This window comes from Cervus elaphus, chromosome 32 (genome assembly GCF_910594005.1).
Source record: "Cervus elaphus chromosome 32, mCerEla1.1, whole genome shotgun sequence".
NCBI classification, from domain to species: Eukaryota; Metazoa; Chordata; class Mammalia; order Artiodactyla; family Cervidae; genus Cervus; species Cervus elaphus.
In genome coordinates, this window is record NC_057846.1 from 8,020,929 (window position 1) to 8,033,714 (window position 12,786).

The following is a 12,786-nucleotide window of genomic DNA, read 5'->3' on the forward strand; positions in this document are numbered from 1 at the left end:
CAGTGACCTCAGGATCCCTCAAGCCTTGAAACAGTGTTCTTGGGTTTTTCTGGAGTGCCATCAAGGAAATCAAGGCTCATTTCAAGTGTGATGTGCAACACGGAATTGCTCTGCATGCAGTGCAGGGGAATCGCGCCTCATCTCGCGCCGAGGGGGAAGTCTCATGGTTTTTCTCCAGTTGCGGCGGGAACCTGGGGTATATTCTCGAGTTACGACGGGGATGGCCCTTCCACACACGTGTTTGTTCAGCGACGTCAGGACTCCTGCCTAGTTGAGAGGGACAAGCCGGGATTCTCCTCGAGGCATGGCAGGGCAATTGGGACGCCTCACCAGCTGAGGCGGGAGACCAAGGGTCCCTTTCCACGTGCCACAGGAATCCTGGGACTCCTATCAAGTTTCACGAGGAGTCAGGCATCGTCACCGTTTGAGGCACTAATCTCCACGTACCTCTGGAATTTTTAAAGGATGTGAGGCCTCCGGTGGCGATGAGGTGGGGAACTAGGTCTTTCTCTGTGGTCTCCACAGGGGATTCAGACACCCTTGCGTCTTGGGAGATGCAAGACGAGCCTGCATTCAAGTCACTGCAGGGATATCTGGCCTTATTTCGAGTCAGGGCATTCCCGTGTCCATTCCACTTGAGTCCGCAAACTCAGGGTCCCTCTCACATACCTACAGCTGAGAGAAGCCTCCTCTTGAGGTGCTTGTGGTAAGGTGGTATTTCTCTGGAGTCGAAGCCAGGGACTGACCTCTCATCTCGAGTTGATTTTTGGTCCACAGAGCTCTTTCGTGTTGCTCCAGTGACCTCAGGATCCCTCTAGCCTTGAAACAGTGTTCTTGGGGTTTCTCTGGAGTGCCATTAAGGAAATCAAGGCTCCTTTCACGTCTGATGTGCAACACGGAATTGCTCTGCACGCAGTGCAGGGGAATCGGGCCTCATCTCGCGGCGAGGGGGAAGTCTCATGGTTTTTCTCGAGTTGCGGCGGGAACCTGGGGTATATTCTCGAGTTACGCCGGGGATGGCCCTTCCACACACGTGTTTGATCAGCGACATCAGGACTCCTGCCTAGTTGTGAGGGACAACTCGGGATTCTCCTCGAAAATTAGGTCGGCAGTTGGGACACCTCTCCAGCTGAGGCGGGAGACCAAGGGTCCCTTTCCACGTGCCACAGGAATCCTGGGACTCCTATCAAGTTTCACGAGAAGTCAGGCATCGTCTCCTTTGGAGGCACTGATCTCCGCGTACCTATGGAGTTTTCAAAGGATGTGAGGTCTCCGGTCGCGATGAGGTGGGGAACTTGGTCTTTCTCTGTGGTCTCCACAGGGGATTCAGACATCCTTTCGTCTTGGGAGATGCAAGACGAGCCTGCATTCAAGTCACTGCAGGGATATCCCGCTTTATTTCGAGTCAGGGCATCGCGGTGTCCATTCCACTTGAGGCCGCAAACTCAAGGTCCCTCTCACATACCTAGAGCTGAGAGAAGCCTCCTCTTCAGGTGCTTGTCGTAAGGTGGTATTCCTCTGGAGTCAAAGCCAGGGACTAACCTCTCATCTCGAGTTGATTTTTGGTCCACGGAGCTCTTTCGTGTTGTTCCAGTGACCTCAGGATCCCTCTAGCCTTGAAACAGTGTTCTTGGGGTTTCTCTGGAGTGCCATCAAGGAAATCAAGGCTCCTTTCATGTGTGATGTGCAACACGGAATTGCTCTGCACGCAGTGCAGGGGAATCGGGCCTCATCTCGCGCCGAGGGGGAAGTCTCATGGTTTTTCTCGAGTTGCGGCGGGAACCTGGGGTATATTCTCGAGTTACGACGGGAATGGCCCTTCCACACACGTGTTTGTTCAGCGACGTCAGGACTCCTGTCTAGTTGCCAGGAACAACTCGGGATTTTCCTCGACGTTTGGCAGGGCGATTGGGACGCCTCTCCAGCTGAGGCAGGAGACCAAGGGTCCCTTTCCACGTGCCACAGGAATCCTTCCACTCCTATCAAGTTTCATGAGGAGTCAGGCATCATCTCCTTTGGAGGCACTGATTTCCGCGTACCTCTGGAGTTTGCAAAGGATGTGAGGCCTCCGGTCGTGATGTGGTGGGGAACGAGGTCTTTCTCTGTGGTCTCCACAGGGGATTCAGACATCCTTTCGTCTTGGGAGATGAAAGACGAGCCTGCTTTCAAGTCACTGCAGGGAAATCCGGCCTTCTTTCGAGTCAGGGCATCCCAGTCTCCATTCCACTTGAGGCCGGAAACTCAGGGTCCCTCTCACATAGCTAGAGCTCACAGAAGCCTCCTCTTCAGGTGCTTGTAGTAAGGTGATATACCTCTGGGGTCAAAGCCAGGGACTAACCTTTCATCTCGAGTTGATTTTGGGTCCACGGAGCTCTTTCGTGTTGCTACAGTGACCTCAGGATCCCTCTAGCCTTGAAACAGTGTTCTTGGGGTTTCTCTGGAGTGCCATCAAGGAAATCAAGGCTCATTTCAAGTGTGATGTGCAACACGGAATTGCTCTGCATGCAGTGCAGGGGAATCGCGCCTCATCTCGCGCCGAAGGGGAAGTCTCATGGTTTTTCTCCAGTTGCGGCGGGAACCTGGGGTATATTCTCGAGTTACGACGGGGATGGCCCTTCCACACACGTGTTTGTTCAGCGACGTCAGGACTCCTGCCTAGTTGAGAGGGACAAGCCGGGATTCTCCTCGAGGCATGGCAGGGCAATTGGGACGCCTCACCAGCTGAGGCGGGAGACCAAGGGTCCCTTTCCACGTGCCACAGGAATCCTGGGACTCCTATCAAGTTTCACGAGGAGTCAGGCATCGTCACCGTTTGAGGCACTAATCTCCACGTACCTCTGGAATTTTCAAAGGATGTGAGGCCTCCGGTCGCGATGAGGTGGGGAACTAGGTCTTTCTCTGTGGTCTCCACAGGGGATTCAGACATCCTTTCGTCTTGGGAGGTGCAAGACGAACCTGCATTCAAGTCACTGCAGGGATATCCGGCCTTATTTCGAGTCAGGGCATCGCGGTGTCCATTCCACCTGAGGCCACAAACTCAGGGTCCCTCTCACATACCTAGAGCTGAGATAAGCCTCCTCTTCAGGTCCTTGTGGTAAGGTGGTATTCCTCTGGAGTCGAAGCCAGGGACTAACCTCTCATCTCGAGTTGATTTTGGGTACACGGAGCTCTTTCGTGTTGATACAGTGACCACAGCATCCCTCTAGCCTTGAAACAGTGTTCTTGGGGTTTCTCTGGAGTGCCATCAAGGAAATCAAGGCTCGTTTCCTGTGCGATGTGCAAATCGGAATTGCTCTGCACGCAATGCAGGGGATTCGGGCCTCCTCTAGCGGTGAGGGGGAAGTCTCATGGTTTTACTCGAGTTGCGGCGGGAACTTGGGGTATATTCTCGAGTTGCACCGGGGATGGCCTTTCCACACTCGTGTTTGTTCAGCGACGTCAGGACTCATGCCTAGTTGCGACGGAAAAATCTGGATTCTCCTCGAGGATTGGCAGGGCAATTGGGACGCCTCACCTGCTGAGGCCGGAGACCAAGGGTCCCTTTCCACGAACCTCAGGAATCCTGGGACTCCTATCAAGTTTCACGAGGAGTCAGGCATCATCTCCTTTGGAGGCACTGATCTCCGCGTCCCTCTGGAGTTTTCAAAGGATGTGAGGCCTCCGTTCGCGATGTGGTGGGGAACGAGGTCTTTCACTGTGGTCTCCACAGGGGATTCAGACATCCTTTCGTCTTGGGAAATGCAAGACGAGCCTGCATTCAAGTCACTGCAGGGAAATCCGGCCTTCTTTCAAGTCAGGGCATCACCGTCTCCATTCCACTTGAGGCCGCTAACTCAGGGTCCCTCTCACATACCTAGAGCTGAGAGAAGCCTCCTCTTGAGGTGCTTGTGGTAAGGTGGTATTCCTCTGGAGTTGAAGCCAGGGACTAACCTCTCATCTCGAGTTGATTTTTGGTCCACGGAGCTCTTTCGTGTTGCTCCAGTGACCTCAGGATCCCTCTAGCCTTGAAAAAGTGTTTTTGGGGTTTCTCTGGTATGCCATCAAGGAAATCAAGGCTCCTTTCATGTGTGGTGTGCAACGCGGAATTGCTCTGCATGCAGTTCAGGGGAATGGGGCCTCATCTCGCGGCGAGGGGGAAGTCTCATGGTTCTCCTCGAGTTGCGGCGGGAACCTGGGGTATATTTTCGAGTTACGACGGGGATGGCCCTTCCACACACGTGTTTGTTCAGCGACGTCAGGACTCCTGCCTAGTTGAGAGGGACAAGCCGGGATTCTCCTCGAGGCTTGGCAGGGCAATTGGGACGCCTCACCAGCTGAGGCGGGAGACCAAGGGTCCCTTTCCACGTGCCACAGGAATCCTGGGACTCCTATCAAGTTTCACCAGGAGTCAGGCATCGTCACCGTTTGAGGCACTAATCTCCACGTACCTCTGGAATTTTCAAAGGATGTGAGGCCTCCGGTGGCGATGAGGTGGGGAACTAGGTCTTTCTCTGTGGTCTCCACAGGGGATTCAGACACCCTTGCGTCTTGGGAGATGCAAGACGAGCCTGCATTCAAGTCACTGCAGGGATATCCGGCCTTATTTCAAGTCAGGGCATTCCCCTGTCCATTCCACTTGAGTCCGCAAACTCAGGGTCCCTCCCACATACCTAGAACTGAGAGAAGCCTCCTCTTGAGGTGCTTGTGGCAAGGTGGTATTCCTCTGGAGTCGAAGCCAGGGACTGACCTCTCATCTCGAGTTGATTTTTGGTCCACGGAGCTCTTTCGTGTTGCTACAGTGACCTCAGGATCGCTCTAGCCTTGAAACAGTGTTCTTCGCGTTTCTCTGGAGTGCCATTAAGGAAATCAAGGCTCCTTTCACGTGTGATGTGCAACACGGAATTGCTCTGCATGCAGTGCAGGGGAATCGGGCCTCATCTCGCGGCGAGGGAGAAGTCTCATGGTTTTTCTCGAGTTGCGGCGGGAACCTGGGGTATATTCTCGAGTTACGACGGGGATGGCCCTTCCACACACGTGTTTGATCAGCGACGTCAGGACTCCTGCCTAGTTGCGAGGGACAACTCGGGATTCTCCTCGAAACGTGGGTCGGTAGTTGGGACACCTCTCCAGCTGAGGCGGGAGACCAAGGGTCCCTTTCCACGTGCCACAGGAATCCTGGGACTCCTATCAAGTTTCACGAGAAGTCAGGCATCGTCTCCTTTGGAGGCACTGATCTCCGCGTACCTATGGAGTTTTCAAAGGATGTGAGGCCTCCGGTCGCGATGAGGTGGGGAACTAGGTCTTTCTCTGTGGTCTCCACAGGGGATTCAGACATCCTTTCGTCTTGGGAGATGAAACACGAGCGTGCATTCAAGTCACTGCAGGGATATCCGGCCTTATTTCGAGTTAGGGCATCGCGGTGTCCATTCCACTTGAGGCCGCAAACTCAAGGTCCCTCTCACATACCTAGAGCTGAGAGAAGCCTCCTCTTCAGGTGCTTGTCGTAAGGTGGTATTCCTCTGGAGTCGAAGCCAGGGACTAACCTCTCATCTCGAGTTGATTTTTGGTCCACGGAGCTCTTTCGTGTTGCTACAGTGAACTCAGGATCCCTCAAGCCTTGAAACAGTGTTCTTGGGTTTTTCTGGAGTGCCATCAAGGAAATCAAGGCTCCTTTCATGTGTGATGTGCAACACGGAATTGCTCTGCACGCAGTGCAGGGGAATCGGGCCTCATCTCGCGGCGAGGGGGAAGTCTCATGGTTTTTCTCGAGTTGCGGCGGGAACCTGGGGTATATTCTCGAGTTACGACGGGAATGGCCCTTCCACACACGTGTTTGTTCAGCGACGTCAGGACTCCTGTCTAGTTGCCAGGGACAACTCGGGATTTTCCTCGACGTTTGGCAGGGCGATTGGGACGCCTCTCCAGCTGAGGCAGGAGACCAAGGGTCCCTTTCCACGTGCCACAGAAATCCTTCCACTCCTATCAAGTTTCATGAGGAGTCAGGCATCATCTCCTTTGGAGGCACTGATTTCCGCGTACCTCTGGAGTTTGCAAAGGATGTGAGGCCTCCGGTCGTGATGTGGTGGGGAACGAGGTCTTTCTCTGTGGTCTCCACAGGGGATTCAGACATCCTTTTGTCTTGGGAGATGAAAGACGAGCCTGCATTCAAGTCACTGCAGGGAAATCCGGCCTTCTTTCGAGTCAGGGCATCCCAGTCTCCATTCCACTTGAGGCCGGAAACTCAGGGTCCCTCTCACATAGCTAGAGCTGACAGAAGCCTCCTCTTCAGGTGCTTGTAGTAAGGTGATATACCTCTGGGGTCAAAGCCAGGGACTAACCTTTCATCTCGAGTTGATTTTGGGTCCACGGAGCTCTTTCGTGTTGCTACAGTGACCTCAGGATCCCTCTAGCCTTGAAACAGTGTTCTTGGGGTTTCTCTGGAGTGCCATCAAGGAAATCAAGGCTCATTTCAAGTGTGATGTGCAACACGGAATTGCTCTGCATGCAGTGCAGGGGAATCGCGCCTCATCTCGCGCCGAAGGGGAAGTCTCATGGTTTTTCTCCAGTTGCGGCGGGAACCTGGGGTATATTCTCGAGTTACGACGGGGATGGCCCTTCCACACACGTGTTTGTTCAGCGACGTCAGGACTCCTGCCTAGTTGAGAGGGACAAGCCGGGATTCTCCTCGAGGCTTGGCAGGGCAATTGGGACGCCTCACCAGCTGAGGCGGGAGACCAAGGGTCCCTTTCCACGTGCCACAGGAATCCTGGGACTCCTATCAAGTTTCACGAGGAGTCAGGCATCGTCACCGTTTGAGGCACTAATCTCCACGTACCTCTGGAATTTTCAAAGGATGTGAGGCCTCCGGTCGCGATGAGGTGGGGAACTAGGTCTTTCTCTGTGGTCTCCACAGGGGATTCAGACATCCTTTCGTCTTGGGAGGTGCAAGACGAACCTGCATTCAAGTCACTGCAGGGATATCCGGCCTTATTTCGAGTCAGGGCATCCCGGTGTCCATTCCACCTGAGGTCGCAAACTCAGGGTCCCTCTCACATAACTAGAGCTGAGATAAGCCTCCTCTTCAGGTCCTTGTGGTAAGGTGGTATTCCTCTGGAGTCGAAGCCAGGGACTAACCTCTCATCTCGAGTTGATTTTGGGTACACGGAGCTCTTTCGTGTTGATACAGTGACCACAGCATCCCTCTAGCCTTGAAACAGTGTTCTTGGGGTTTCTCTGGAGTGCCATCAAGGAAATCAAGGCTCGTTTCCTGTGCGATGTGCAAATCGGAATTGCTCTGCACGCAATGCAGGGGATTCGGGCCTCCTCTAGCGGTGAGGGGGAAGTCTCATGGTTTTACTCGAGTTGCGGCGGGAACTTGGGGTATATTCTCGAGTTGCACCGGGGATGGCCTTTCCACACTCGTGTTTGTTCAGCGACGTCAGGACTCATGCCTAGTTGCGACGGAAAAATCTGGATTCTCCTCGAGGATTGGCAGGGCAATTGGGACGCCTCACCTGCTGAGGCCGGAGACCAAGGGTCCCTTTCCACGAACCTCAGGAATCCTGGGACTCCTATCAAGTTTCACGAGGAGTCAGGCATCATCTCCTTTGGAGGCACTGATCTCCGCGTACCTCTGGAGTTTTCAAAGGATGTGAGGCCTCCGTTCGCGATGTGGTGGGGAACGAGGTCTTTCACTGTGGTCTCCACAGGGGATTCAGACATCCTTTCGTCTTGGGAAATGCAAGACGAGCCTGCATTCAAGTCACTGCAGGGAAATCCGGCCTTCTTTCAAGTCAGGGCATCACCGTCTCCATTTCACTTGAGGCCGCTAACTCAGGGTCCCTCTCACATACCTAGAGCTGAGAGAAGCCTCCTCTTGAGGTGCTTGTGGTAAGGTGGTATTCCTCTGGAGTTGAAGCCAGGGACTAACCTCTCATCTCGAGTTGATTTCTGGTCCACGGAGCTCTTTCGTGTTGCTCCAGTGACCTCAGGATCCCTCTAGCCTTGAAAAAGTGTTTTTGGGGTTTCTCTGGAATGCCATCAAGGAAATCAAGGCTCCTTTCATGTGTGGTGTGCAACACGAAATCGCTTTACATGCACTGCAGGGGAATCGCGCCTCATCTCGAGGCGAGGGGGAAGTTTCATGGATTGTCTCGAGTTGTGGTGGGAACCTGGGGTATATTCTCGAGTTACGACGGGGATGGCCCTTCCACACACGTGTTTGTTCAGCGACGTCAGGACTCCTGCCTAGTTGCGAGGGACAACTCGGGATTCTCCCCGAGGCTTGGCAGGGCAATTGGGACGCCTCTCCAGCTGAGGCGGGATATCAAGGGTCCATTTCCACGTGCCACAGGAATCCTGGGACTCCTATCAAGTTTCAAGAGGAGTCAGGCATCGTCTCCTTTGGAGGCACTGATCTCCGCGTACCTCTGGAGTTTTCAAAGGATGTGAGGACCCCGGTCACGATGAGATGGGGAACTAGGTCTTTCTCTGTGGTCTCCACAGCTGATTCAGACATCCTTTCGTCTTGGGAGATGCAAGACGAGCCTGCATTCAAGTCACTGCAGGGATATCCGGCCTTATTTCGAGTCAGGGCATCGCGTTGTCCATTCCACTTGAGGCCGCAAACTCAGGGTCCCTCTCACATACCTAGAGCTGAGAGAAGCCTCCTCTTCAGGTGCTTGTGGTAAGGTGATATACCTCTGGGGTCAAAGCCAGGGACTGACCTCTCATCTCGAGTTGATTTTTGGTCCATGGAGCTCTTTCGTGTTGCTACAGTGACCTCAGGATCCCTCTAGCCTTGAAACAGTGTTCTTGGGGTTTCTCTGGAGTGCCATCAAGGAAATCAAGGCTCCTTTCATGTGTGATGTGCAACACGGAATTGCTCTGCACGCAGTGCAGGGGAATCGGGCCTCATCTCGCGCCGAGGGGGAAGTCTCATGGTTTTTCTCGAGTTGCGGCGGGAACCTGGGGTATATTCTCGAGTTACGACGGGGATGGCCCTTCCACACACGTGTTTGTTCAGCAACGTCAGGACTCCTGCCTAGTTGAGAGGGACAAGCCGGGATTCTCCTCGGGGCTTGGCAGGGCAATTGGGACGCCTCACCAGCTGAGGCGGGAGACCAAGGGTCCCTTTCCACGTGCCACAGGAATCCTGGGACTCCTATCAAGTTTCACGAGGAGTCAGGCATCGTCACCGTTTGAGGCACTAATCTCCACGTACCTCTGGAATTTTCAAAGGATGTGAGGCCTCCGGTCGCGATGAGGTGGGGAACTAGGTCTTTCTCTGTGGTCTCCACAGGGGATTCAGACACCCTTGCGTCTTGGGGGATGCAAGACGAGCCTGCATTCAAGTCACTGCAGGGATATCCGGCCTTATTTCGAGTCAGGGCATTCCCCTGTCCATTCCACTTGAGTCCGCAAACTCAGGGTCCCTCTCACATGCCTAGAGCTGAGAGAAGCCTCCTCTTGAGGTGCTTGTGGTAAGGTGGTATTCCTCTGGAGTCGAAGCCAGGGACTGACCTTTCATCTCGAGTTGATTTTTGGTCCACGGAGCTCTTTCGTGTTGCTACAGTGACCTCAGGATCGCTCTAGCCTTGAAACAGTGTTCTTGGCGTTTCTCTGGAGTGCCATTAAGGAAATCAAGGCTCCTTTCACGTGTGATGTGCAACACGGAATTGCTCTGCATGCAGTGCAGGAGAATTGGGCCTCATCTCGCGGCGAGGGGGAAGTCTCATGGTTTTTCTCGAGTTGCGGCGGGAACCTGGGGTATATTCTCGAGTTACGACGGGGATGGCCCTTCCACACACGTGTTTGATCAGCGACGTCAGGACTCCTGCCTAGTTGCGAGGGACAACTCGGGATTCTCCTCGAAACGTGGGTCGGTAGTTGGGACACCTCTCCAGCTGAGGCGGGAGACCAAGGGTCCCTTTCCACGTGCCACAGGAATCCTGGGACTCCTATCAAGTTTCACGAGAAGTCAGGCATCGTCTCCTTTGGAGGCACTGATCTCCGCGTACCTATGGAGTTTTCAAAGGATGTGTGGCCTCCGGTCGCGATGAGGTGGGGAACTAGGTCTTTCTCTGTGGTCTCCACAGGGGATTCAGACATCCTTTCGTCTTGGGAGATGCAAGACGAGCGTGCATTCAAGTCACTGCAGGGATATCTGGCCTTATTTCGAGTTAGGGCATCGCGGTGTCCATTCCACTTGAGGCCGCAAACTCAAGGTCCCTCTCACATACCTAGAGCTGAGAGAAGCCTCCTCTTCAGGTGCTTGTCGTAAGGTGGTATTCCTCTGGAGTCGAAGCCAGGGACTAACCTCTCATCTCGAGTTGATTTTTGGTCCACGGAGCTCTTTCGTGTTGCTCCAGTGACCTCAGGATCCCTCTAGCCTTAAAAGAGTGTTCTTCGGGTTTCTCTGGAGTGCCATCAAGGAAATCAAGGCTCCTTTCATGTGTGATGTGCAACACCGCAATGCTCTGCACGCAGTACAGGGGAATCGGGCCTCATCTCGCGGCGAGGGGGAAGTCTCATGGTTTTTCTCGAGTTGCGGCGAGAACCTGGGGTATATTCTTGAGTTAAGATGGGGATGGCGCTTACACACACGTGTTTGTTCTGCGACGTCAGGACTCCTGCCTAGTTGCGAGGGACAACTCGTGATTCTCCTCGGGCTTGGCAGGGCGATTGGCACATCTCTCCAGCTGAGGCGGGAGACCAAGTGTCCCTTTCCACGTGGCACAGGAATCCTGGGACTCCTATCAAGTTTCACGAGGAGTCAGGCATCGTCTCCTTTGGAGGCACTGATCTCCGCGTACCTCTGGAGTTTTCAAAGGATGTGAGGCCTCCGGTCGCGATGAGGTGGGGAACTAGGTCTTTCTCTGCTGTCCTCACAGGGGATTCAGACATCCTTTCATCTTGGGAGATGCAAGATGAGCCTGCATTCAAGTCACTGCAGAGATATCCGGTCTGATTTCGAGTCAGGGCATCGAGGTGTCCATTCCACCTGAGGCCGCAAACTCAGGGTCCCTCTCACATACCTAGAGCTGAGAGAAGCCTCCTCTTGAGGTGCTTGTGGTAAGGTGGGATTCCTCTTGAGTCGAAGCCAGGGACTAACCTCTCATCTCGAGTTGGTTTTTGGTCCACGGAGCTCTTTCGTGTTGCTACAGTGACCTCAGGATCCCTCTAGCCTTGAAACAGTGTTCTTGGGTTTTTCTGGAGAGCCATCAAGGAAATCAAGGCTCCTTTCATGTGTGATGTGCAACACGGAATTGCTCTGCACGCAGTGCAGGGGAATCGGGCCTCATCTTGCGGCGAGGGGGAAGTCTCATGGTTTTTCTCGAGTTGCGGCAGGAACCTGGGGTATATTCTCGAGTTACGACGGGGATGGCCCTTCCACACACGTGTTTGTTCAGCGACGTCAGGACTCCTGTCTAGTTGCCAGGGACAAGTCGGGATTTTCCTCGACGTTTGGCAGGGCGATTGGGACGCCTCTCCAGCTAAGGCAGGAGACCAAGGGTCCCTTTCCACGTGCCACAGGAATCCTTCCACTCCTATCAAGTTTCATGAGGAGTCAGGCATCATCTCCTTTGGAGGCACTGATTTCCGCGTACCTCTGGAGTTTGCAAAGGATGTGAGGCCTCCGGTCGTGATGTGGTGGGGAACGAGGTCTTTCTCTGTGGTCTCCACAGGGGATTCAGACATCCTTTCGTCTTGGGAGATGAAAGACGAGCCTGCATTCAAGTCACTGCAGGGAAATCCGGCCTTCTTTCGAGTCAGGGCATCCCAGTCTCCATTCCACTTGAGGCCGGAAACTCAGGGTTCCTCTCACATAGCTAGAGCTGACAGAAGCCTCCTCTTCAGGTGCTTGTAGTAAGGTGATATACCTCTGGGGTCAAAGCCAGGGACTAACCTTTCATCTCGAGTTGATTTTGGGTCCACGGAGCTCTTTCGTGTTGCTACAGTGACCTCAGGATCCCTCTAGCCTTGAAACAGTGTTCTTGGGGTTTCTCTGGAGTGCCATCAAGGAAATCAAGGCTCATTTCAAGTGTGATGTGCAACACGGAATTGCTCTGCACGCAGTGCAGGGGAATCGGGCCTCATCTCGCGCCGAGGGGGAAGTCTCATGGTTTTTCTCGAGTTGCGGCGGGAACCTGGGGTATATTCTCGAGTTACGACGGGGATGGCCCTTCCACACACGTGTTTGTTCAGCAACGTCAGGACTCCTGCCTAGTTGAGAGGGACAAGCCGGGATTCTCCTCGGGGCTTGGCAGGGCAATTGGGACGCCTCACCAGCTGAGGCGGGAGACCAAGGGTCCCTTTCCACGTGCCACAGGAATCCTGGGACTCCTATCAAGTTTCACGAGGAGTCAGGCATCGTCACCGTTTGAGGCACTAATCTCCACGTACCTCTGGAATTTTCAAAGGATGTGAGGCCTCCGGTCGCGATGAGGTGGGGAACTAGGTCTTTCTCTGTGGTCTCCACAGGGGATTCAGACACCCTTGCGTCTTGGGGGATGCAAGACGAGCCTGCATTCAAGTCACTGCAGGGATATCCGGCCTTATTTCGAGTCAGGGCATTCCCCTGTCCATTCCACTTGAGTCCGCAAACTCAGGGTCCCTCTCACATGCCTAGAGCTGAGAGAAGCCTCCTCTTGAGGTGCTTGTGGTAAGGTGGTATTCCTCTGGAGTCGAAGCCAGGGACTGACCTTTCATCTCGAGTTGATTTTTGGTCCACGGAGCTCTTTCGTGTTGCTACAGTGACCTCAGGATCGCTCTAGCCTTGAAACAGTGTTCTTGGCGTTTCTCTGG